This window comes from Silurus meridionalis, chromosome 14 (genome assembly GCF_014805685.1).
Source record: "Silurus meridionalis isolate SWU-2019-XX chromosome 14, ASM1480568v1, whole genome shotgun sequence".
Taxonomy (NCBI): domain Eukaryota; kingdom Metazoa; phylum Chordata; class Actinopteri; order Siluriformes; family Siluridae; genus Silurus; species Silurus meridionalis.
Genome location: NC_060897.1, coordinates 15,743,858 through 15,769,989, shown reverse-complemented (window position 1 = coordinate 15,769,989; position 26,132 = coordinate 15,743,858). Strand labels below are relative to the sequence as shown.

The 26,132-nt window shown below is 35.7% G+C and overlaps 1 long non-coding RNA gene across 1 annotated transcript; it reads left to right on the top strand.

The window, feature by feature from the left end:
• Positions 1-307: 307 nt before the first annotated feature.
• On the top strand, positions 308-26,132 carry LOC124397081. The gene is made up of 4 exons (XR_006927883.1): positions 308-392; positions 20,297-20,344; positions 23,430-23,512; positions 25,341-26,132. It is a non-coding gene; the product is annotated as an uncharacterized LOC124397081 (long non-coding RNA).

Below are 26,132 nucleotides of genomic sequence, written 5' to 3'. Positions count from 1 at the left end.
ATCCAATTAGCTCTTGAGTGAGATTCACATAAAGCATATTGATTACTAATACCTGCTTTTATATTAGCTCAGAAAAAGTCTCCACTTTGTATCTGCACAAGCATCATATTAGGTGAAAGTTTATTACGCTCCTGTGTTTTCTCTATCTTTCCTTGGCTGCATCAGCTGCCAAAGCCCACACTTGCTGTCCCAGAATTCACACACACACACACACACACACACACACACACACCACACACACACACACACACACACACGTTTATTTTATTTGCACGGCTGTCTGAGTGCTGTTCCATGGTGGCATGGAGCTTGCAGTTCCTTTGGAATGCGTAGCGAACGCCTGACAGCCGCTGGTCGATAAACATGCACTGCAGCAGGTGGACAGATATTGGGTATGTGAATGTGTATTGGTGCTGTGTGTGGGTGTGGGAGGTTGTGCGTGCACGTGAAGAAAGAAAACAAGATCATTAATTGCAGTGATATATGTGTTTAGCTGGGCTGGATTTAGAATTTTGAACACACACACCACACACACACACACACACACACACATACACACAAACACACAAACACACACACAAACTTCTTTCACACAGCTTTCAAGAGATGATCCACCACAAAGTTTATAGTGTATGCGAGCTGTCACCTTCTTCGTCTCATTTTACTTTGCCATCAAACCAAATGAAATTCATCTTTACGCTTACAAGCACCACGTTGTGTTTCTCAAAACACCCATGTGATTGGCAATAGCAGCTGCCCTAAAAGCCAACTAAAGGCCTCAGTGATGATTGGACACAACTCAACCATGCGCCTGGATTATTCAAATGTGTTTCTGAACTCTTGCACATTAATGCAAACATGCACCGTGGTCTTTAACACATGGACGGATACACACATGCACCCCCAACACACAAAACATAAAACCACACGCATTCACACATGCATACTCTCAAAAATAATACATACTTAAGGAAACAAAATAAAACTACATTATACAACCGTAAAATAATTTATAAAACGTTTGGAAATATATACAATTTATTTTTGGTAAAAGCATTAAATTAATATGCCCTCACTAAGACCAGCAACACGTTTTATACCTATAATACAACATATGTAAATGTACATTTATTGACTGTTTAATTCAGTGCAGCATGTGGAATATTGACATAGTGCTTTCCTAGCATATGTTGGTTAATATAAAATGCAAATATATATGTTTACATTCAGATTAATATAAGCATGTATTAGCATTAAAATTATAATAAAAAAATTAGAATTTAAATGAAAAATATTTTCCTCTATCCATCCACTGCCATCATGTTTATATTTCTCTAGACTCCTTATTGCATTAATATAGTTTTTTCTACCTTGACAAAGTACCAGTACTATGTATGAACAATAATAAATACGCAGTACCAATAATGAAATTGAGTGGAACATTTCCCCGGAACAATAAAGGTTCATATAATTGCAAATTGGGATTAAATGTCTAATTAGTTATTTAAGAAGCACATATAATCTTATGGTCTTATAGTATATTTGTATGTTTGTTTTGCCGAAGTCTGTGCTTCTACCCTAATCATGTTTATACAACTAGTATACGTATTAATCCTTATTTCTCTCTCTCTCTTTGCCACTTCACTCTCCTCTCATCTCTCTTTCTGTCAAGGTTAAACATGCTTCTACGGGGTGATTAATATTAATAATCTATTACAATGACTTAGGATTTTTAAGTAATTTCCAAGTTAATTTTTCATGAACAGTTCTGCATTTAAGCATCCATCATTGAACAGTACATCTTAACAATGATGGAACTGTAATGAATAGACGTTTAATGCCACCCAAATGAGGTTGGGTTCCCTTTTGAGTCTGGTTCCTCTTAAGGTTTGTTCCTCATACTATCCCATAGAGTTTTTCTTCGCCATAATCGCAAAAGGAACAAACTTATAGTCACCAAACTTATACATTACAACTTCACAACCTCTTTATCTCTTAAAGCTGCTTTGGGAAAATTTTAATTGTTAAAAGGGATATATAAATAAAACTATATTTTTATTTAATAAAGTTTTTTAAATAATAAATTATAATCATTAATTTATCACCAAATAGGCTTTATGTTTGGGTTTTCTTGTTAGTTATTTCTCAGCCAATTGTTATAATAATTTTGAATAGTTTTTGTTAGTGGCTGCATGTGGTTATTAAGATATCCTATTTTTATTTTAGTGTGGTTGTGTGTTAAACCTCTATAGTGTGTGATGTCCATGTGCTAAAAAAAATCAACTGGTAGAGGGAGGAGTCTGCTAGTACTACACATAAAAAAACTCTTATATAATCCTCTGTAAGTTTTCTCAAGTCGTTCAAAACAGAACCTCACACCACCCACTAAATATCTGCAGGCTAAAAAAATGTGATTTTCTATAGCTGTGGATAGATAATATGCTGCATTGAATCCAAGCATTCACTTTATGATGAATTTAATCTTCTCTTAAAGGCAAAATTAGATTAAGTCGTTCAACTTGTCAGTCACCGTTAGTATTTGTTGACCTTAGATAGGTTACAGGCATTAAAAGATACCTAAAAGTGTACTCAGACCAAATCCAATCCATTTTCCAATTTGGTGATATTTATCTGATGGCGTCGGCCAGGGATACCTAAGTCTGGTTGGGTATGGGTTGTCAAAATAAATTTCCCTGCAGCCCGCTGGTGAGGAGTGACAAGTGTGTATTTGATAAAAGCTGATTTGTTTACAGGGCGAGCACTTAAACCCGAGGACTCTTAAGTACTCGGGCTGTGGACAACACTCAGGGGCATGCTGAATAGGGAATCATGTCAACACTGTTTGGTTTTTCGATAACTTGTATGGAAATGGACAGGTATTTCAGAGTCATCTTATCTTCTTTGCTGTCCACATAAACCCTCGATCATAAAAATAAATGTCAAAGAAAATATGCTTACATATTTACCAGTTCAGTATTCAGGAAAACCTTCTTAGACACGAATTATGAGTTTTCACTGATGTTTTGTAAATTTAAACAATAATATTTATAGTATATAAAAAATTAAAAAACTTTCAAAATGCCGTATATTCTTTACCTGGCTAGATGTGTAAGAACTTTATTGTTTGAGGAATTTTTTTTTTTACAAATTATACCAGAATGAATTTAACAATGTAATTAGTAGAATAACAAAAATAATTGAAATTTGAATAAAAAAAATGATCTAAAACTGACCAGTATTTATACATAAAGCTATTCTGTAGGACCACATCAATCTCTATGGAATTTACATGGTATACAGTAGTTTGACATTGCATTAATCCACAAAGCACAAATAAAATACCTCTCTAATGCTGGAAATGGCTAGTCTGCGCTATCAGCAGGCCCTAAAGCATTCATCTTTATTCAGACTGAGCTCCCGTTCTGCCTGGCACATAGTGCTGATGGCTGTCCAGAGAGCAGTTTTTGCGTCATGGGCCACAGCAGGGGGTCAGCTGAAGCCTTTCCAGCATTAACCACCATGACCATGACTGCAGGCAACTTGGGAGCAACAAAGGCCCACCCAAAGAAATACATAAGCTGTGAGGTCTGTTAAAATGACCATTCATAACATGGTTTTACAGTTTTTATAGAGACTTGGTAAAAGTTGGCCAATGGTAAAGGCTAGAGCATGGCGGCATGGTGGAAGTCCACATGTCTGAGAAACACACTCACACAGACACACACAATCTCACAGACAAATGCACAAAATATGCTCAATCACACTTAGGTATATACCTAATATTATCATGAATTGTTTCTCTTCTGAGAGACTCATATATGTAACAGTTAATTTAATTGGATACTCTCTCTCTCTCTCTCTCTCTCTCTCTCTTCTCTCTCTCTCTCTCTCTCTTTCTCTTTTCTTTTGTAAGAATACACTTTATTTGCTGATGAAACATCAACTTTACTGTCTACTTAATGTTTATAAGCTTTTTATCTAAAAATGGCAATCCTGTTACAAATATGTAATTATTGTATACAGTACAATAAAGACACAGGTGGACTTCCTTTTGAATGCCTCTCTAGGACTGTGATAAAAGAGGAAAGTGTACAGATCCAGTGTGAGGATTGATTAAAAACAGCAGAAAAGTGTAATTTGACAGTATCATTGTCTGTAAACAATATAAATATTGTCAAACGTGCTAACTCTTAAATATCTCTTACATTTGCAATCTGAGAACACAGCATGTATGTGTCATATTTCAATATACTATACAGACACCTGACTTTTTCAGCCATATGCGGTTCCTCTGAAAACTGTTACCACAAAGCTGGAGCAACACAATTGTATAAGATGTTCTTTGATGTGGCATCATTAAACTTTCCTTAACTTAAACTAGGAGACTCAAACCTGATCCAAACCTAATACCACTGTGCACAAAAAAGCTCAATTAATATACAATATGGTTTACATGGGTTGGAGTGGAAGATCTTGAGGGGGTAGAGAGCTCTGACCTCAACCCTAATGAAACTCTTTATGGTCACATGGAACACTGACAGCACCCCAGGCCTTCTCACCCTACATCAGAACCTGACTTAACTAACACCCTCAAGGCTGAACGAACACAAATCTCCACAACCACACTTCATAATCTAGTGGAACATCTTCCCATAAGAGTGGAGGTTATTATAACAGAAAATGAGGACTAAATGTGGACTGGAATGTTCAGAAAGCACATAAGAATCAGATGGTCAGGTGGTCCACAAATGTTTGTTTATATATTGTGTGTTTCAAGTCCATTGTCACATGATCACAGTCACAAAATAAAGCACACACCTGCACTCTTACCCCAGTTACATAAATAACAAAACATATAGCATCTGGCACACAGTTTCCTGTAAAGTTTAGTTTAGTTTAGAGCTTTATTTATCCCCTTGGGGCAATTAATTCAAGCTATCGTGGTGCTTCACACAATCAGAACACACACATACAACTGTTAATACCTTAAAATAGAAGGGGAAAAAAATAAAAAATAAAAATCCATAAAAATAATTCATCTAATTCAACTGGATTTGTTACATAGCCGTATTGCTTCGGGCACAAAAGTACATTTGAACCGGTTTGTGGAACATCTAATTGATCTTAAACGTCGCCCAAGGGGCATCCACTCAAAATAGTCATTCAAAGGGTGTGTACAGTCACCGATAATTGTGTGTGCCATCCTCATTATTTGCTGTTCATTAGAAAATGTGAGACTTCGCAAAGGAACACCTAAAATTTTTGAGCACAGATTCACTATACCTTGCAAGCGATTCCTATTCTTTATAGACAATAAAGAAAACCAACAGATAAAAGAAAAGGACAAGATACTTTCCACAAAAGAGTTATAAAAGGTCATACGTCTCTGTACATTAAAATAATTTAACTTCTCAGCACAAATAATCTTTGATGTGACTTTTTACTAATTGCATCTGTATTTTGTTTAAACTTCAACCTGTTATCAATAATTGTTCCTAAATTCTTGTATTCCTCCACTACATCGACCTGAGTGTTATTAATAATTACTCTTTGAGGTGCAAGTGTTTTCTTACTAAAATTGATAATCATCCCTTTCGTCTTTGATCCATTCAAATCCAATTTCATCAGATTACACCATACAATAAGATCGTCCAAAACTGGACCATATTCCTGATCTGCATCTGATCTGAAGTGCCTGCTATAATAGAAATGATGATGTTTTACCCTGAAATTTAAGGGGTGGCCTGATTTAAAATGTAATTTTTTTAAATTAAATTCCAAATAAGCTGTTATTATTTCCAAGAGCAGCTTTGAAACTGAAGAAATAACACTAGGAGTCCAGTTGTTTATACAGTCTAGGTCATAATATAGTACGTCATTTTTTTGTATTATCTTGTTTTGTTTTGTTTTCCTGACAAAAGTCAGGGAAATTTTCTTTGTTGAGTGTGAATAAATCTAGATTGAGGATGCCATCCTACTGACTCTTACCTTATAGCCCTTAACTGATGTCATTCCTGATGAGGTCACCTGATTGAGAAAGCTCAGACGTTTGTCAGATGGTTTTAAAGTTCAGAACTTGATGGGGGGGATGGGGTAGTTTGGGTTTGAGCTCAAAGCTAGCACATCAGAACGGATGGTAATAATTAGACTCCATGATGGACTGATGAATCGAGAGTGCCGATCGTTGTTTTGAAGGGGCGCTCGAGCTAGAGTTTAATTTTGCTTTGTCACGTATTGTGAGGTTGAACTTTAGATTTGCAAAGTTTAACTTGCAATGACTCGACCTATTAACTCCCACTCTTTGGCTGCAATGTGCTAGCCTAAGTGCTCTCTCACACACAAACACACATGTATGAACACCCCCAAGACCTGTGGAAATAGAGCATAAATGACATCACGGCTAAGTCTGAACTCCAATGCCTTGGCTTTACAAATAAAACCCATCTGTTGGATTCACTGCTTATTGTTTTTTTGTACTGCATGTTGTTTATCAGAATGCAACATGTCCACTTGATATACAGTATAATGACTGATTTGATCCACATGTTTATTGGCACGTTTGGTTTGCCCTTGCTACACTTGTTGGGTTTTTTAATGTACTAAGCTCATCTTCTGTACAGGCAGTGATGTAGAAGAGACTTTAGCTGAGGCTGTACTGTTTATTTTTTTCAATGCAGCCTTCATTAATAAAATAAGGATGGATATAACTATCTTCAGAATCATTTTAAGATATATTGCATAGACACTTAATGGCTTATTTTGAAGGTCGGGATTATGTGCGTGACAGAGTGGAGAAAATGTGCTCTTAAAAAATGAGCTGCCACAGTGCTATTTCAAGCCTACAATAACTGGTGATCTGGATGGTGGAGTTTGTATAAGTGGATTGTGTCAATGACGTCTGTCTGCATAGTGTCAGGAATAGCCAGTAAACACCTCAGCCACTGAATAAGCCCAAACAGATTACACTGTGAGCTGGCAACAACTTTGTCACCTTGCAATAGTGCTAATTAATTTTAAAGTATAAGATAAATAGCACCCGGTTCAGTTTATACCGTCCAGTCATGCTGTACATTTCGCTAAACAACTGGAGCCATAGAAATACCTGCAGTACTTCTATTTTGGAAAAAAAAGACAGAGGTTTTTTTTTGTTTGTTTTTTGTTTTCTATGCAAACAGATATAACGAAGCCTGAGTGTAACTGCTGTTAAATGTGCATCATTGAATCCACAGTTTCTTGAAAATAAGGAAATGTGTGTGTGTGTGTGTGTGTGTGTGTGTGTGTGTGTGTGTGTGTGTGTGCGTTGGGGGGGTAGATATAATTGCTCTTAGGGAAAAAAAAACATTGCCCTGAAGGCCTCGAATGCTGATCGCATGGTTCCCTTTGTTTATCGTACTATGGAGATGAATTCTGCACAAATGAAACTCTGGCAAATAGCTCTGCTTTTTATTGGTCTTTAAAGTTCATTAAATCTGGACATGTACAGATGTCAGCGTTCCTCACTTACAGGGCAAGCACAGACATGAAGTGTAAATAAACAGAAATTAACAAAAAGTTGAGGCACTTGGCTCTGAAGCTAGCCTACACAATTTTCAAACATGCCAAATTCAGAATGGATCCCGCGCAGGTGATCAGTCATAATTCACTGCTTTTTGACAGCTCATATACAGTTACAGGGGCTTGACTTGAGGAATTAAGACAAATTGGGCAAAATTGCAAAAGATAAACATCGCAGGGCCTTTGCGAGACTTTTTTTTTTGGAACCCGTGCCTTAACCTATAGGCTGAGCTCTATTTTTTACTAACAGAGGGTTTCAGAATGACTCCTATTTGCACTGGCACCTGAAACGAAGGAAGCTTTAGTAATGAAACAGTAGCCAGGCTGGTGCCTCATACATTAAGTTACTCCTGCTTGTTTCAGACCTTTTGACATATAGTATTAAGCATCTTCCAAAAGATATATGGTGGCTGAGTTACTAGTGTCATCTTGGGATGTGTTCACTGTTAATGTCTTTTTAAGCTTCACTTGAAATAGAGGACTAGTACTACATGGGATTACATCTCTTTTGACGAATAATCTTATATTGCAGGGGAAAAAGCATGAAACATATAAATTGCATTTTAGTTAATACCTTAGAAAAGCACATCCAGCCCTGAATAATTTGCATAAATATGGAAAAAAACATCAGAGAGTAGGCCATTTAAAATGCGTTTAAAGTCCTGTTCTAGTGAAAATCCTTCTAATTGGCTGCTCAGCAGAGTAGCCTGCATGATTTTATGAAGGCTAGAAATGGTTTGTTTAGAGCAGCTGAATCGAAGCATACAAAGCAGCCTGGTGAAATTGCAGGCACTCTGTAAGCTGATATGGCTACAGAGCCCTGTTCACGGGCCTGGAGTTTACACAGGATAAATACAAATAATGAAAAAGTAAATAACAGAGCTGGTCCTTATGTCACCATGCATTTATCTTGTACACCAAAGAGCAACTCTTGAAAATGTAACCTGTCTATCTGTGGCCCTGTTTGCCTGTAGTAATGGCATGTATTTGACTAAAAGGAGAGGATGGGATTAACACACATTTATGCTTAAAAATAAAAGCCAAAAATAGCTTGTCCATAGAACATTTACTTTTCCTGTAAAAATATCTCCTGTTTTCCAGGTGTGATTTGTTATTACAGTGAAACCACACATGTAAACTTTACCCCTGAATGCCATATGCTTTTTCTTGGGGAGAGTTGTTTTGGGTGGGTGTTTGTATGTTTTGCATTAGCAAAACATCCAAACAAAATACATTAAATGGACAAAAGTTTGTATACATCTGACCATCAGATTCATATGTGCTTTTTGAATATCCCATTCCACATTTAGTGCTAATTTGCTGTTGTAACAACCTACACTCTTCTGGGAAGATCCTCCGCTAGATGTTGGAGTGTGGTTTTGGAGATTTGGATGGTAGTAAAGTAAGGAAATCATGTAGGGTGAGGAGGCCTGGGGTGCTGAATGCTTTCTAATTCATCCCAGGGGTGTGCAGTAGGGTCAGAGCTCTGTAGCAGGACACTCAAGATCTTCCAGATTTGAGAATAATCATATATGGCTATCAAGTGTCCCAATACCTTTGTCCATATAGTGTAACTAGAGACTAAAATGTACCACTGTATTATTTACACATGTTGAGCATTATTTTAACTGCATTCACTGTAGTGTTGCAATACTTTGCATTGTTTTGTGCTTGAAAAAAAATTATGAGACTAAATAATCAGGTTTACTAAGATTTACCGATTATTTTTTAGACTAATCAATCATACTGTAGACTTAATTATGTTAACAATATTAAATTCCTCTTTGGTGCTTAAGGCATCTTCTTTGTTATTCACTTCAGCAACACTCTTAGGATACTTAGCATTAATATTTTGTAATTTATACATACATCAAACTCATATTTTGCATTAACAACTACATTTTGTTCAGCTTTTAATCTTACATATTCTTTTATTATTATATAATGTAATTATTCAATATTTATAAAATGATATAATGTCTTTTTAAAGTTATGTCTTTTTTAAAATGCTGCAGACCAGTGAATTTTAGGTTTTGTATTTTTATTGCAGTTGTGGTGAGAGTAGGGAGCAGGTTGAGAAAAGCCTGGAGAGGTGGAGGTACATGCTGGAGAGAAGAGGAATGAAATTCAGTAGGAGTACATGTGTGTAAATGAGAGGGAGGGCAGTGGAGTGGTCGGTTGCAGGGAGAAGAGGTGGAGAAGGTAGAGGAGTTCGGGTACCTGGTGTCAACAGTGCAAAGTAATGGAGAGTGTGTTAAAAAAGTGAAGAAAAGAGTGCAGGCAGGGTGGAGTTTAGAAACAGTTGCATTGAGTAAAAGACAGGAGGTGGAGCTGGAGGTAGCAAAGCTGGAGATGTTAAAGTTTACATTGGGAGTGACGAGGATAGACAGGATTAGAAATAAGTTTATTAGAGGACAGCGCATGTAGGACGTTTTGGAGACCTGGGTGAGGGAGGCGCAATTAGGATGGTTTGGATATGTGCAGAGGAGGGACATGGGGTATATCAGTAGGAGAATGCTGAGGATGGAGCCACCAGGAAGGAGGAAAAGAGGAAGACCAAGGAGGAGGTTTATGGATGCATTGAGGGAAGACATGCAGGTAGTTGGTGTAAAAGAAGCAGTTGTAGAGGACATGGAGACGGATGATCCACTGTGGTGGCCCCTTATGAGAGAAGCTGAAAGAAGGAGAAGAAGAAGATTGTAGTTTTCCATGGACTTTAAAGTAAAATGAAATAATATCAAGTTTTTATAATCAAATCTATCTTGCAACTGAACAGCACTGATTTGGTCATGGTGAAATAAAGACAACAATCGTGTCAGTAATCTATGTCATGCACCATAGCAGCAACTTAAAATCATTTTCCAATTCTAATCATTGTAGCTTGATACATGTTGCAGCATGACTGATATCACCTAATCACTTTGTGAGTCAGTACTGCTTCTTTCATGCAGTGGCATTGTAAAGACTGGCATACATTTTTTTTTTTGGCTTAGGTTTTCCAGACAAACACTTCCACAACACATGCAGTGTAGCAGATGTCTGTGTGTCAGTGCAAAATGAAGAACCTCACAGCTGCAATAAGTCCTGATGGGATGTTTCATGGGTTTGGATAGGGAGGGGTCACCCAAAGCTGATGTGCAAAATGCTTCCTTGAAATCAATTCACCGACTTGGTTTATTTTCATTTTGGTGTACGGTGTTATAAATTGGAGTCAATACTTTGTAACCCACTAATTTTTTGCAGTGACTAAAATGTTTCTTTTTGGCTAAATTCAGCTGATAACTATCAAACTCAAAAGCTCTAATATAAACCATCCAAAGAACTTAATCTTATCAGTCAACCTTGGCAAGAGACGTGCCATGAAAGTATGGAGCAGCTGGAGACCTTTGTCTTAGTGTGTGTGTGTGTCAATCAATTTGTTGCACATTACTTAGAGTCCGAACATCTGGGTGGTGTGCTCGTGGTTTACAGTCCAGTAAAATCCTATTCAAAGATTTAATATTTTTAAAAGATTATACTCACATTTTTTGTTTATAAATATAGAGAAATGTTGAAAGGAGAAACAGATATTTAGCATCAATGGCAAAAGCTACTAAACCCTTGCTAATAGGTTTAGATGTACTGTATATTTACAGCAATTAGCAGACACCCTTATTCAAAGCATACCCTAATGCTCTGAAGTCTATATTAATGAATAAATCAACACTTGTTGCAGACTAACCATTAGCCTAAAACTCTGTTGGCAAGAATTAAAGACTTAAAAGAAGGAAAATAAATGCGGGTTCAATTGTTTCAGGAAGAGGTAGGTCTTCACCGTCGTTTGAAGGTAGGCAGTGAATCAGGTGTTAGGACATCTTGGGGAAGTTCATTCCACTTCCTTGGTGCCGGAACAGAAAAGAGTTTTGATATATACTTACCTCTTACCCTGAGAGATGGTGGTACAAGTCAAGCAATGCTAGAAGATTTGAGGGAGCATGGTGCAGTGTGAAGAGTGATAAGAGCTTTGAGTAGGGATATCGTAAGATCCTGACCTGGAGATAAATTACCTGGGATGACTCGCAGTTCAGTTTTGCTTGGATTGAGTTTCAGCTGATGAGCACTCATCTATGATAATATGTCTGCCAGACATGCTTAGTCCAAGCAGAAGCTGTGGGATCTGAGGGAGGGAAGGTAAAGATAAGTTGAGCAAAGCATTGATAAGAAAACTATTGTGAGAATATGACTTTGCCAAGAAAGTGAGCATAGAGGAAGAAAAGGACCAGACACTGAGCCTTGTGGGACACCAGTTAGGAGTCTGTATGAAGCAGATTTCAAGCCTCTCCATGTTACCTGATATAAGTGACCATCCAGGCAGGTTCCAAGACTCCGAAAAGCTAGCATTTCAAGCTAGCATTTAAAAACTAAAATTATCTTAATCATTAATGTTATAAACACATGTAACGTGTAGTGTTAAATGTGCGTTACTGATTAAATTATGTATTATCGTCAATGACAAAAGCTATGCCATTCTAACGTAGCATTTTAACACAAATCTGTTTTTATTTTTATTTATTTTTTTTTTTTATTATGTTTGTTACGTTGTTATTCTTTTAAATTTTTAGTCTTGCAATTAAAATTTTTATTCTAACAGATTTGACCTTTTCTTTGTATTCTATGCAACTACAGGTCATACTGTGTATTTGATCAATAACATTTTTAATTTCATTTGATTATTGCAAATTGTAATTTGTCTTATAAATATGTCTTATGTAATTTATGTCTTTTTTCTTATGTCCTTTTGAATGTATGGCATAGGCTGCTGATAGGATTCACAGAGCAAGAATTTCATTAAATTGCATTCAATTTTATCATTGCATGTTAAAGTCCTACGATGTAAAAAAGAAGCCATATGCAAACATGATCCAGAAAAGTTGCCATCTTCCCATGACTAAAGCTCATTTAAAATGGAATAAGGAAAATTGCCAGACCAGTCAAGATTCAAAGTTCTTTTTGAACCCTGTCCCTACTGGACAGAGTACAGGAACCAGCTGGTTTGTTATTAGCACTCAGTTCAATAGGCAATGATGGCATGGAGGTGCATTAGTGCCCACTGAATGAGCAGCTTTCACATCTGGGAAGGCATCATGAATGCTGAAAGGTATAGACATGTTTTATGGCAACATATGCATCCACCCAAATGACTTTTTAGGGAATTTCTTGCAAGACAATGCTCCCAAAACTCAGCAGCTGGCCTCCACAGGTCCAAGATGCATACAGACTGTTGTTTAAAAAAGAGAGGATGCTACAAAGTAAAAAACATGGTTCTGTCCCAGCTTTTTTAGAACCTCTTTTCTATGGTCTATATGTAATATGTGCTTATGAGATTTGCAAATCATTGCTTTCTGTTTTTATTTACATTTTACACAGCATTCCAACATATATATTTCCCAAGCAGCTTTACAATGTACACACTGTACTGTACTTTACAAATGAATGGCATTTATTAGCACAGATATGTGAGTGTAAAAAAAACACTATTACAAAAGATTATAAATATGGAGGGATTGTTTAGTTTAGCTCAGTGTAATAAAACATAAAAACTATTGTATTGTAACTGCAAATAATGTAATTGTTTTTTAAAAGATGTTATAGTTACAGAAAGTTTTGAAAGAAGATGATTTTATTCAGTTATTTTAACTTTATTCATACAGATCTGTTTATATACTAGAGAGACTACAAAATTTAGTATATACAAATTATTTTTAAAAAATTCTGTCATCACATTCAAATAAAGTGAGATAGACAACATTCTTTTTTTGTTAGCTCAGCCAGACTTTTCAGTGTGGGGGAAAGCTAAGGGAAAATAGGGTTGGAAGAATTACATTTTAACAATGATAACAATGTACAAGGTCAGCATAGAGATAAAAGTATTTGTTTCATGTTGAATATTCACAATATAAATTTTGTTTTGCATCGGAAACTCCCTGCCATTTATATTTCCTACACGTAGGGAAAACTGAATTAAATCTTTGTTTCTCTAAAATGTTTTACAATGAACATAGCACAAAAGTCTTATTTTCTAATATACATTATGACGTTGATATTTATTTTACACCTTCTTAATTTTTTTGGTTTTGTGAATAAACATTTTAGATTTTCAAATATTTACTTGCTTTCCATGAAAGATTAGATGTTGTATTGTATGTTGTAAAAAAGGATGGTAAAGAAAATAACATACACAATAGAGCACCTTGTTTAACACAATAATATATGCTGGTTATCAAAGATTACCTGCAAGTACAGGAGCAAAAGCATCTGTAAAAATGTCCAGTTTAACTGTAGCAGATTCACAAACTTGCTTAAATAAATTAAAACAATATAATAATACTAATATTACTACTACTTTGATTTCTGCTATTACCACTATATTATTATTGTTATTATTATAACAATAATAATTATTATTGTTATTAATAATAACAATAATAATAATCATCATAATCATAATCATAATAATAATATGGCTAAGTTGAATATTAATTGACTTAAAATAGATTAATTGTCAGACAAATAAATTAATGCTTGCTGTCATAAGCAAATAAATTAATAAATAAGTATGATTATTAATACATATGATCATTAATAAATCATACTTTCAAAAAATATTATGAATTTTGTGGCTTCGTGGTAGGCTCTGGGTTACTACTCTCAGTAGGTTGGAGGTTCAAGCCCCAGTATCGCCAAACTGTCCTTCTTGAGCCCCTGAAACAGCGCCTTGAGCATGACCCTTAATTCTCTATATTCCAGGGGCGCTGTATCAGGGCTGACCCCAGCTTCCTAACATCACTGGGATAATTAAAGGATGAATTTCACTGTGCTGTAAAGTACATGTGGCACATAAAATGTGGAGAGTGGTACAGTAGCTCAGTCGTTAAGCTGCTTGGTTACTGAACGGAAGGTTGGTGGTTCAAGCCCCGGTATCGCCAAGCTAACACTCTTGGGCCCTTGAGCCCTTAACCTTAACCCTTTGTTCTCCAGGGTTGCCCTATCATGGCTGACCCTGCACTCTGACCCCAGCTTCTGAACAAGCTGGGATATGCGAAGAAAGAATTTCACTTTCATATATATGTGGCTATTCTATTCTAAAAACCCTTACTTACTATATGGCCTTATGAATTACATTACTGCCTTTTACACCACTGACCTTTTTCTGTACAGCATTCACAAATTTGCGAACAGTGTTACACACACATATTTGTACATTAAAAAAGAAACACTGAATGCAATATGTTGTTAAACATTCAAGAAATCATCAAATCTGACTTTCTGCTAATGTTTATTAACTTCCAGCGTGTCAAATGTTACATGCAGAGATTGTCTGCTACATGTCTGGTACGGCAATCTAATCATACAGCTTTAATACACTGCAAGTCGAATGTACACATTTATTTTTATTTGTAAATTTGCAATCCTGAAAAACCAAAGAGGCCTTGTACAGTAATTAGCCATAGTGAGTATTTCATGATGTACTTGTCACAACAGCACACTCTAATGAAGCGTGCGTTTACTACTGTTCATTTAGGGGCCGTTTATTTTATTGGTGCATTGTAATTAAACTCAGATGGCCAATGTTTACATTTGCCATAAATCAGACTCTGTGTCTAATTTGGGCTGACATGGTGAAAAGCACCTATAGCTGTTTTTCATGGCCTAGTCAGTCACGGCTTATCACAGGAGTCCAGGCATTCATTTTAAATACTATAACACTATTATGTTACAGTATAATTAAATTATACAGTAACTGTAATCCCGTTTTTAACCCACTCCACTACAGAGAATGGATCATTCAAAAGAGTAAGCTACCGACATAAATCAACATTGTGTAAGCTCTATTACGTCAAACCTGAACATTTTTATTTTGCTAAGTCCAAACAAGGCCACTTTGTCTTGTAATAGTTTGTGGATATTATCAGGCCTAAAAGCTTTTAATTTCCTACAGATAAATCAGGGAGCTCAGCTGTGCTGTTTTGCATAAGAAAAGGAGCTGACCCTCCATTTCCTTTCTACTGTTAGGAAGTCAAAGGTTCTAGGACAGCTCAAGATAAGTGTTTTACTCTATGAATAGAGGGGCAAAGTGACAGTTCTCCCATATTGTTGGCAGAGTCATTTATCTTGAAGGGGGACAATACGCCATTCATTGATGGCTATATGAAGCTTCCAGAAGTGAAGTTTAGATCGGAGGGAGGTGCTGGATAGGGGCCTCCACTGCCACAGGTCAAATGGAGTGAGCATAGAGTAGGGAATGTGGGAGAAGTCAAGGGTGAGTTGGAAGTGGATGTGTTCGGGCTAAATGAGGTCACCCTCATAAGCACATGAGCAAAGTAGAGGATGTCAGGAATCTGCAGAATTTGGGATAAATGTGAATTTGATTCAGGAAATTTTATACACGCAGCATGCTAAAATGAACTGCTGAAGGTTAATAACGTGACAATTCTCACACACACACGCTATGAACAAAGGTTTGTGGACACCTGACCTAAAATTTATAGGTGCATTTTGAGCATCCCATTCTACATTAAGACCCCATGTGCTGTTCTAAAAACCTCCACTCCTCTGGGAAGATGTTGGATTAGATTTTGGAATGAAGTTGTGGATATTTTTGCTAATTCGGCAACAATGGCATTAGAAAAGACAGGGACTGATGTAGGGTGAAGAGGCCTGGGGTGTACTCAGCATTTTAATTAATACCAAAGCTTTTTAGTTGGGATAGGGTCCATATTAACCATATATCATCACAAAATAATGAAAAATTTTTTTACCCATTAGATTTCATTAAAAAATTTCAATGTAAATATATATATATATATATATGAAATAACTAATATATAAATAATAATATTCAAAAATTTATTTGTATGAATCCAAAATAATTATATTGCTGTACCCTTTAATTTAATGTTAACCTAAATAAAAATCTGCATAAATGACACACATGAATACGATATGTAATATGTAATGATTCACTTGGCTTTTTTTTGTATTTTTATTTCTCTTAAATTATTCATGTTTCCACATTTGGTGCATGTGGTTCTATTTTTCATTTTTGATTGCATGTTAGATGAGGTCACATTTGCAATTTCTGTTCATAATGTTAAAACGTGTATGTTTTCACACACAATCACATATTACTTGAACGCAGAAATAGAAAATGTGTTAAATGTAATGTTACATTTTTGAAGGATGTTTTTTTAATCGAATGAATAATCTATAACCTATATCTAACCTCAGCTATAATTTTTTTTCACTCAAATTGAGTTTGCTTACATCTGAAAACTGTTGCCCTTTTCTCATTTAAGTTAGTTCCATTTAACACTTGAGTGGATCACGTATTGAAACTCTCACTAGAGTTTGATTAGCTGCTCTGACTTTTCACAGAGTGAAGCAGTGAGTAATCCTCTCCATGCCTGGCAATCTTCGTTTAATTCAAGCATGAGTCACTGCAGGTCCTCTGCTACATGTCCTGTTCCAACTGACGCACTCTGAGTCATCACAAGCCCTCACACTCCTGTACATCACATTTATACATCATGTCTTACATATATATATATATATATATATATATATATATATATATATATATATATATATATATATATATATATATATATATACAGTATATAAGATAAGTTTAAATGTTTTTAATGTGTTTGCTTGGATGGATGTGTTTAGATTTATTTTTTTACAGGGGAACAAGTGAGAAAGTGGTAACATTTTAGTGTTTCTTACATAATCATACAGTTCCCTTAAGGAATGTGCAGTTCAATGGAAGCATGGTATGATGTACTAGCAAAATCAATGAAATTTGTCATTAATGTGCTTAACAACCATGCATCTTTTTATTCTGCTTTGGTAGCTATGAAAATCATTTAAAAAACCCATTCTAAACAAATCACAAATATAGGGTAAAGCGAGGAGAGATGGATTAGACTGTGTGCTGTTTAGCTGCTGACAGGTATAGCCTTTAATTATCTCCTTATCACAAAGGAAGACTGTAACACTGCTTGGTGAACTGTGAAAGTTAGTGCCTCTAATTACAGAGGAGATAAATAGTTTTATCTTCACTGACTCATCTGTCAACTTAATAATAGGAAGTTGTTCATTTCATGCTTAAATTTTGTAAACATTGTACCTCATGCTATTAGAGACAACTAATTGTTATTATAAGGTGTAACAATAACGATGTCATTCTTTTAGGAATCTTCTCAAGATGTCAGGGAAACATATCAATCTACAAATGTGGAATTATTGCACAAGATGATAGGACATCCACAGACCGGAATGGGCTTTTTTTAATTGTTATTATTAAACAGTAAGCTTAAAGTGCAAAATTTGGGAAATGTAGCCGCACTTTGCTTTAAAAGACCTACCAGAAGATGATAAATAAAAAAAATTAAACAACTTGGAAAATACTGTCTCAGCTTTGTTGGTTAATTGTTCACACTTTCCCTACTGATCTTCTTTTTAAATCTGGCAAAATTCACACTGCCCATCAACTTGGAAGGTTCCTGGTCAAAGTCAGCATCTCTATCCATGAATATGAGTCAATATTTGATCACTAGGAGGTTTCTGTTTGCTTTCTTACTATCACCAGCCTGCTCAATTGGTCTTAAATGGACTTGTCACAAGCGCCAAACACTTTATGGCCTGCTTGTCTGCGCTGGAGCATGTACTGATCTTGTAGAGGATGTGAAAAGCTCCTTCAGCTTGATGGGGGAATGTTTCCACTGTCTAATCGACAGCGTGGCCCAGGTTCAGTTAATAGTCAGGGGCCTCCAGCTCCAGAAACCGCACTTGGGTAAACTTTGAGGGAGCTGTGGAAGAATGCTCCATTGCACTCCAATCCGAAAAGGAAATGTAAAACACATGAGATGTGAAAAGTGAGCAATTACTCGTCTGAGGAGCAGACGGAAGATTGTTCCATAGACTTTGCTTCAAATTCGACGTGATGTTGATTTATTTGGTTTTTGAAGGGCTTTTAATATATGTTTCGGGGACCATGCATTGAGCCATTGTCTTCCTATGGATTTCAGGCAATCAGTGGTACCTGAAAGTGTAGTGGTAGGTCATAACCTGTTGTTCTGAATTGTAGTATGCACACATTTCTTCCTTAAATTTTGGTTAAATATAATAAACAGGTAGAACTCACTGGTACTTGTGGTAAGAGCACTGATGTAGAATCAGCACAATTAATTCCTGAAATCAATCTCAGTGAAAGACAGCTTGAAGCGTAAATAACCACACATTAAAATTATTAATGCTAAAATCTATATTTACAAAAAGGGAGAATCCAACATTCTGCTTATTATTGCTATTTCAAATACTATGTTACATTTGTGCCCAGAGCAAGCTTCATACCTGTGATCCACCATCCAATTTCACACACTGCCCCCATTATACCCACCATGGCTGGCTAGCTTCATGTTCTACACCCGCTCAGAATTTTGTGCATGAAAGTCAGCATTCCAAAAACTGCTGACTTTTTAAACCCATGATATTAATATTACAAGAACAAATTAGTGTGTAAACAGTGATTTGGAAATTCTTTCTCAGAGTGGTTTGCTTAAGGTCTATGATTAATTGGATGGCCATTTTGCTGACAAGTAAATATGCAAACAGGAAAACACAGGCCTTACTGGCTGGAAATTGAAGAAATCCTCTGCTGGTGTTTGCTGGACAGCAGAAAGAGCGGAGAAGTATTACTAAATGCAGGGGAAAATGCTAATTAGTATTGTGTGTTCGTAGCTGTGTGTGGGTGGGTGGAAAGAGTTGTATGGGTTGAAGTAAATGTAAGTGCATGGATGTGTGTGTGTGTGTGTGTGTGTGTGTGTGTGTGTGTGTGTGTGTGTGTGTGTGTGTGTGTGTGTTTGTGTCTGTTTGTACTACATTCAAGTAATGCTGGACATTCTTAAATGCATTTTATGGTATTTCCCCATCTCACAATCCACTGCAACTCTGACCTGTATAAAGAGGTTATTGAAGAGGAATTTAGCCTGATCACATTAATACTACGAGTTAAATTTGTAAAAATGTTCCTTATATATGCAGTATAACCATGTAGTATAAACATAATATAGCATTTATTTTATGCTGGCAGTTTATTTATTTATTTACTAATTCATTCATTCATGCATTAATTTCATTTATTTTAGTTATACTATCCAACTGTATGCAAATATAATATTGTCCATTATCACTTCAACATAACAGATCCGCTGCCAAACATCATTTGTATAATGACCTTTACATCAGTACTCAGTTATTTCCTGCACTCCATGACCCAGCATTTGAAAGTTCTTCTTTTCAAATGCAGCTGTTGACTAAGAATGCCAAATATGATTAAATAACATTTATTTTAGGAAAGTTTTCTTGTGGTCAGGAGGAAGAGTTAAGTCCTAGATTTGTTCCTTTTCTTTATATATATATATATATATATATATATATATATATATATATATATATATATATATATATATCATACATTTTTTATTGCCTGCACTTTACCATGAGTCTACAAAGAGATGGAAACCTTACTTAAAATCTTCCTCACATAGCCACACCTAATACAATTTATGATGTATATAACCAAATATTATTCCAAGTATATCACTAAAATCTGTGCTCAGATTAAATACTTTATTTTCCCTACCTTTAAATAAAAAATTCTCACCTTAAACACAATCTTTTTTTTTTTTCTGTATAATAGATTATATCATTGGAGGATCATCTACAGGGGCACGTCACTTTATGACAGGTATATACGTTCTACTGTTTTGCAAATGTTAAAGTGTGATCACTGTCCCATTTGTCTTAATTGACCAAACAATAATGCTATAGGCAATTTCAGTACAAGATGAGCAAAGTGCTGGATAGACAATGACAGGGTTGCCAGGGTCACATTTTTATGCAAAACTAAACTAGCTTAAAAATGACTCTGCAGCTGGCAATCAGCATGGTGACCTTGTTTGCCACCTTATATAACTTTTTAGATAAAGTTTGCTGAAAACTGGCAACCCCAGTTAATTATATTTGCTCTTCTGTGTGTGACTTGAAAGCAGATAAATAAAGGTATATCTAAAACTATATTGTCCGCAGAACCAGATAATAGGCTGTGGTGTAAGTCAAATGTGATATCAAAGCTTCATTTTGTTTGAAGATTCGATGTTAATGTCATTCTGGTTCAACAACTTCTATGATCATGAGCCGCTTATGATGTACAGTGTGTGATAAAGGTGTTTGTATGGGACGCTCCCTGCTGCGGTATGTCTGGTATGCAGCTATTAGAAGAGAAGTTTCATCAGGTTTAGAAAAGAAAAAAGGCTTATAGATATGGCCACTGAGTTTTCTCAAAATAAGTGCACTTGTGGTTTAACATGAGTTTGCTTGTTAGAAGTTAATGTCTCTCTCTCTCTCTCTCTCTCTCTCTCTCTCTCTCTCTCTCTCGCTTGATAAGTACTTAATAAACTTAGTTTAAAAAGTTAATATATTTATTTATGTGTTAAAATTATAGGCCTAAACCTAATATCAAATTGTTATTAAATTGTTTGATGCAACTCAATGCAGTCTAATTATTAAGTTTATATGCTTACTCTGCTTTTTAGGGGATGAAAGTTCACAGAAAACTGATAGCACATTATGACCATTGACAGTTTTCATAAGAATAAGGAAAAAAAATGGCATACTAATGTAATCTTTGTAATTATCAGTTTGTTATTGAAGTAATTAGCAGGTCATTACCTGTCTGGTTATTATTGGTTATCAGTCTGGCCCAGGTGTTTACTACATTGGATCAAATTTCTGCAGTATACTACACCCATGGAACATTTTTACTATCAGTGTGACTTGTAATCATAAGATCATCCTTAGCAGCCTATGAGATTGGAGGTGTGTATGTTAATAAGTGAATGGATTGCAACTCTTTGCAGTGAGCCAATCAGAAAGAACCAGCAGGACCATTAAACTTAAACTTAAACTCTTTTTGAGGTCACTTCAAGCAGACTGTGCCAAGAGTACAGATGAAATGTCATACACTGGGTAAAATGTACTGTTGGATAACAGTGTTTGCTGCACACACACACACACACACACACACACACAAACACCCCCACACAGTCACACACAGACTTTTTACAACTCTATGAACTTGGTTGATCATTTCCTTCTTTAGTTTAATAACACGACTATATCTTTGGTTCTTCTTTGTTAGCTGAATTTGAATACTCAAATCAAAGCCAAAATATCAGGTCAGGATACTGTTTCTATAAGGCTTCTCTTCCTCTTTAATTTCACTTTCTTTTTTTATCTGCTCATACCTGCCTATTGATTCAAACATATTGTGGCACCTTCAAGAAAAAAAAAATCTTTACATGCTGCAATCTCCCTTTAATTTAGAAAGATTTCCATGTTCCTGCCTCCCAGGAAGCATGATAATTTAGCTCTGTCAGAGCAAGTTTAGAATTACATGGCTTGGCTTGTTTAAATCTGAGCCAAAATCTCAGCAAGAGGATAGTAGGGTCTTGCTGTCCAGTGTGTGTGTGTGTGTGTGTGTGTGTGTGTGTGTGTGTGTGTGTGTGTGACATGAAGTGGGATCAAAAGAGAATGCATGTGCCAGGTTTAGCTTGAATGCTGAAATCATAATCTGCTGATCAAAGTCATGCATTCCAGCCATCCTGAAACACTGACACAATCTTCTCATCCTGATGTCACTAGGCTCCATCAGTCCCAATATTAATCCTACTAGTAGAAGACAGACAGCTGGAGTAACATGGAGGCACAGATTGTGGAAGTAGATGTCTGTTTTAAATGCGTTTTTTAAATTTTTAAATTAAAAAAACTTTTTTAATAATTTATTTTTATTTTGTTATATTGAGTCATAGTAGTTCTACAAAGTAATATGATAACCACATAACCTAAAGATGTGTTTATAGACTCTGTTACATTGATAAGGCTAATTGCCCCGATCTTTTCACAAATGTGCAGGCAACATTAAAGCAGGAGTTGCTTTATCACAATAAAGCAGGTGTTTGTATATATGCAAGTTGCTATGTTACCCAGCTCGTAAACCACACTGTCCTGTCATTTATTAATATATAAGATTTTACAGTTCATCGGGGTCAGCTCATAATAATGATGCTTAAGTCATAGTTATCCTAGTTTTAGTTTAAAAGTATGAAAGCACCTGAACACATTTTCATATTTAGATCAAGCAGAAGATAAAAAAATAATCTTTGTTGGGTGTTACTATAGGGTAACACTAAATAAAGATTTGCAATTTTTACGATGTGATGCATTAAAAACTGTAAATACTATTTGTCATAAAATTTAATTGTTTAAGATTTAACACTTTATTTGATAGAATGTAGTATATTCCCAGCCAATGGAAACTTTGTTGACTTCTCTATGTATCTAAATATAGAATACTGGACAATTGATTGATTAATTGATGTTTTGTCATCCTTAGATTTTATTTGGCAAAATTACAATCAAAAGATTTATGCACTTACATCTGCTTTTGCTTTATCACATGACACACTTATTGTGATATACCACACGTTTATTCATTTTCTGGTCAACCATTACTTTTTAATATCTAAAAATAAAACTGAAAAGAATTGAAAAATTGTATTTCAACATTTCAGTTTAAACTTAGCTAGAGAAGGAATCAGTGTATTTCAATAAAATGAAGGATAATTTGTCATTTGAAAGTGCCTATTTTGTTTTTTGCATTAGTTTATGTACTTTTTTGCAGTTTAAATGCATTAATACAATCACTAAAATGACAGGCTGTCATGCAAAAAGGACAACATTTTTTTTGTTCCCTTAATCACTCCTTATTACAGGTTGCCACCTTTGCACAAATTCCTATCAACAATACTGTAAAACCCTGGCATGTGAGGGTGTGGAGGAAGAATCATAGAGACAGGTAAAACTCTACTGTACATGAGCAAGTGCTTGCTTCGTTCGTGAACTCTAAACACACTTTTCAGTGATTGTTCTCTGCTAAGCTCTTCTGCTTTCTATCTCTCTGGTTACTGTCAAACAAAAAACCCTGAAAGCACAAAAAAGAAAACTGGCTGTAACAAGCCACAGGTTTAATTCATAATGCTTTACCTGCTGGATTGCCTGCTTTCTGTCTACTCACAGCTAATGCCTGGCTAAGCTTCCACTGCCACATATACAGTACATTCAAGGAACAAATCTTTATATTAGACAGGTTGATTACAGTATTAATGGATAATGAGTGCAGATGGTCGCAGACAGGTGTACTACATAAAACAGTTAAACAATTAACACCCAACTGTACTGTACTATGTTTATTGTACCCAGCTAAATACAATTTTGAATCAAGAATAAAAAAGGAACATTTCTGAGGAATTCTGAAAGAGGGTTTATTACTTGGGACTGGCACAGATGGCAGGGCTATAGACACAAAGACTGCTCAGCCGGTGGTGTTTCAACAGGAACAGTGACTAAACAGTTCCATTTGCATTTGACTTTATACAAAAGACATTAGTAAAAAGGATTGGAAATTGTGTTTGAAAGCATATATGCAGTGACCATGCGCTTGTGCTTTGGTGCAATATATCTAAAGAAAGAAAAACTTCTTCAGGTCACTCAAAATGTAAATGCAGAACAGGGTCACAGTTGCAAAGTATATGTGTGATTACTTTTTGCACTTAATAGAAAAACCATTCATTATATATAGTGAATCATAAAACCCATTACATTACCATTACCTATAGTGGGCCTTATATGCGCAAAAAGTGTGAAGTGCAAAAAAAAGTGTGTATATTTTGGAAGTGGGGCTAATTGCATATTTCATTCAATGTACTAAACTTTAGGCAATTAGAGGTGGCCAGGTTTGCACATGATTTTGTCTGCCTCCCAAAAATCAGGTGAAAATTAGAAACACATGTTGCCGTATGGTCAGTGTTTCCAGGTGTCAGTTTAGGCACGCTTTTATTCATTCTAATAGATATTCTTTATTCATAACAAAATGCGCAATAAAACATAGGATTATTTGAGGAAACTGGTAAAACTATTATTTGGGGGAAGAAATATTTAAATAGTTATAAATGAACTGAAATATTAGTTATATTTTGCCTATCTATCTATCTATCTATCTATCTATCTATCTATCTATCTATCTATCTATCTATCTATCTGTCTGTCTGTCTGTCTGTCTGTCTGTCTGTCTGTCTGTCTGTCTGTCTGTCTGTCTGTCTGTCTATACTGTGTAAGGTTTTTGAAAACAATTGATAGTATTTCAAGTGAAAATTTGAGAATTGTTTATGTGCTCGACAGCACGTTAATGTTAACACATTATGAGTGCATTTTGCTTTGTTTCCCCTGATATACTGTATGTACCAATAGGCTCTTATGTCCAAAGTTTTTCTTACCAATTTTAATGAATGCAGCTTGCCTGAGCAGTAGCTCAGTGGTTAAAACGTTGGATTTCTGATCAAAAGTTTGTGAGATAAAATCCCAACACTAACAAGCTGCCACTTTATGGCCCTTGAGTTAGGCCCTTAAACCTCAAATGCTTATCTGTCCAATTTGTTTTGGGTATCCCAAGATTTCTTTATGAGAAAATCACATAATCTGAGTTTTGTTTCGTTTTTATCGACTGACATCCAGCAAACATTGCAAGAATAAACAGTGTGTTTCTGTGCTCTGCTTTCAGATCCATTTAAATAAAGTAGCTGTATTTCTTGTGGGTAAGATTTTCAACAACAACCTTGTCTTTTCAGCAGCCTGGATGGGGCATCATTTGGAGCTGTTGGAGGAAACAAACCCCCCACACACTCCAGACCAGACTCACCACAGTTCAAAAACAACACGTGCAGCTGTATGTGTGTATGCACCCGTGCGTGTCTGCGTTGCTCGCAGAGTACGAAGGAAAGGCTTGCAGCTGTGACCCTCTGATTGTGATATCAGTGTAGACAGGAGGAGTGTGTGTGTGTCTGGATGCGCCTTTACAGAAGGCTCTTTATACTCTGCCTTGAAAACCCCATCAATGCCAGAAATAAAGAGACAAAAGTCAGTGCAGTCATTGCTGGCATGCAGACCACTATGCTGTTTCTCACATATCTGTCTGTGTTTTTTTTGTTTGTTTTCAAGATATACTTTTTCTTCTGAGTCACAATTTATTAGCAATGTGATTTATTATTTACGGATGTTATATGTATAAATGATATAAATACTAAGTGTGTGTGTGTGTGTGTGTGTGTGTGTGTGTGCGTAGAAGGGCTTAAACAGCTTTGCAAAAACATTCTTTAACATTAGACATTATTTCACGCATTCTTATCTATGTCCCATCATAAAGATAACGTTATTTGCTTATTTTTTATGTACACTGTTAGCTCTTAGACATATAATGCAAACTCTGTGTTTATATCTCCGAGGTTTAGTGCATTTTATTTGAATAACGTGTGACGCATGCAAATTTAGAATGGACTTGCGTAAACTATAGCCACACACGCTTGTGTCATTTATAGAAACACTTTCTTTTATGTAACACTTGACATTAAACTTATCCCTAT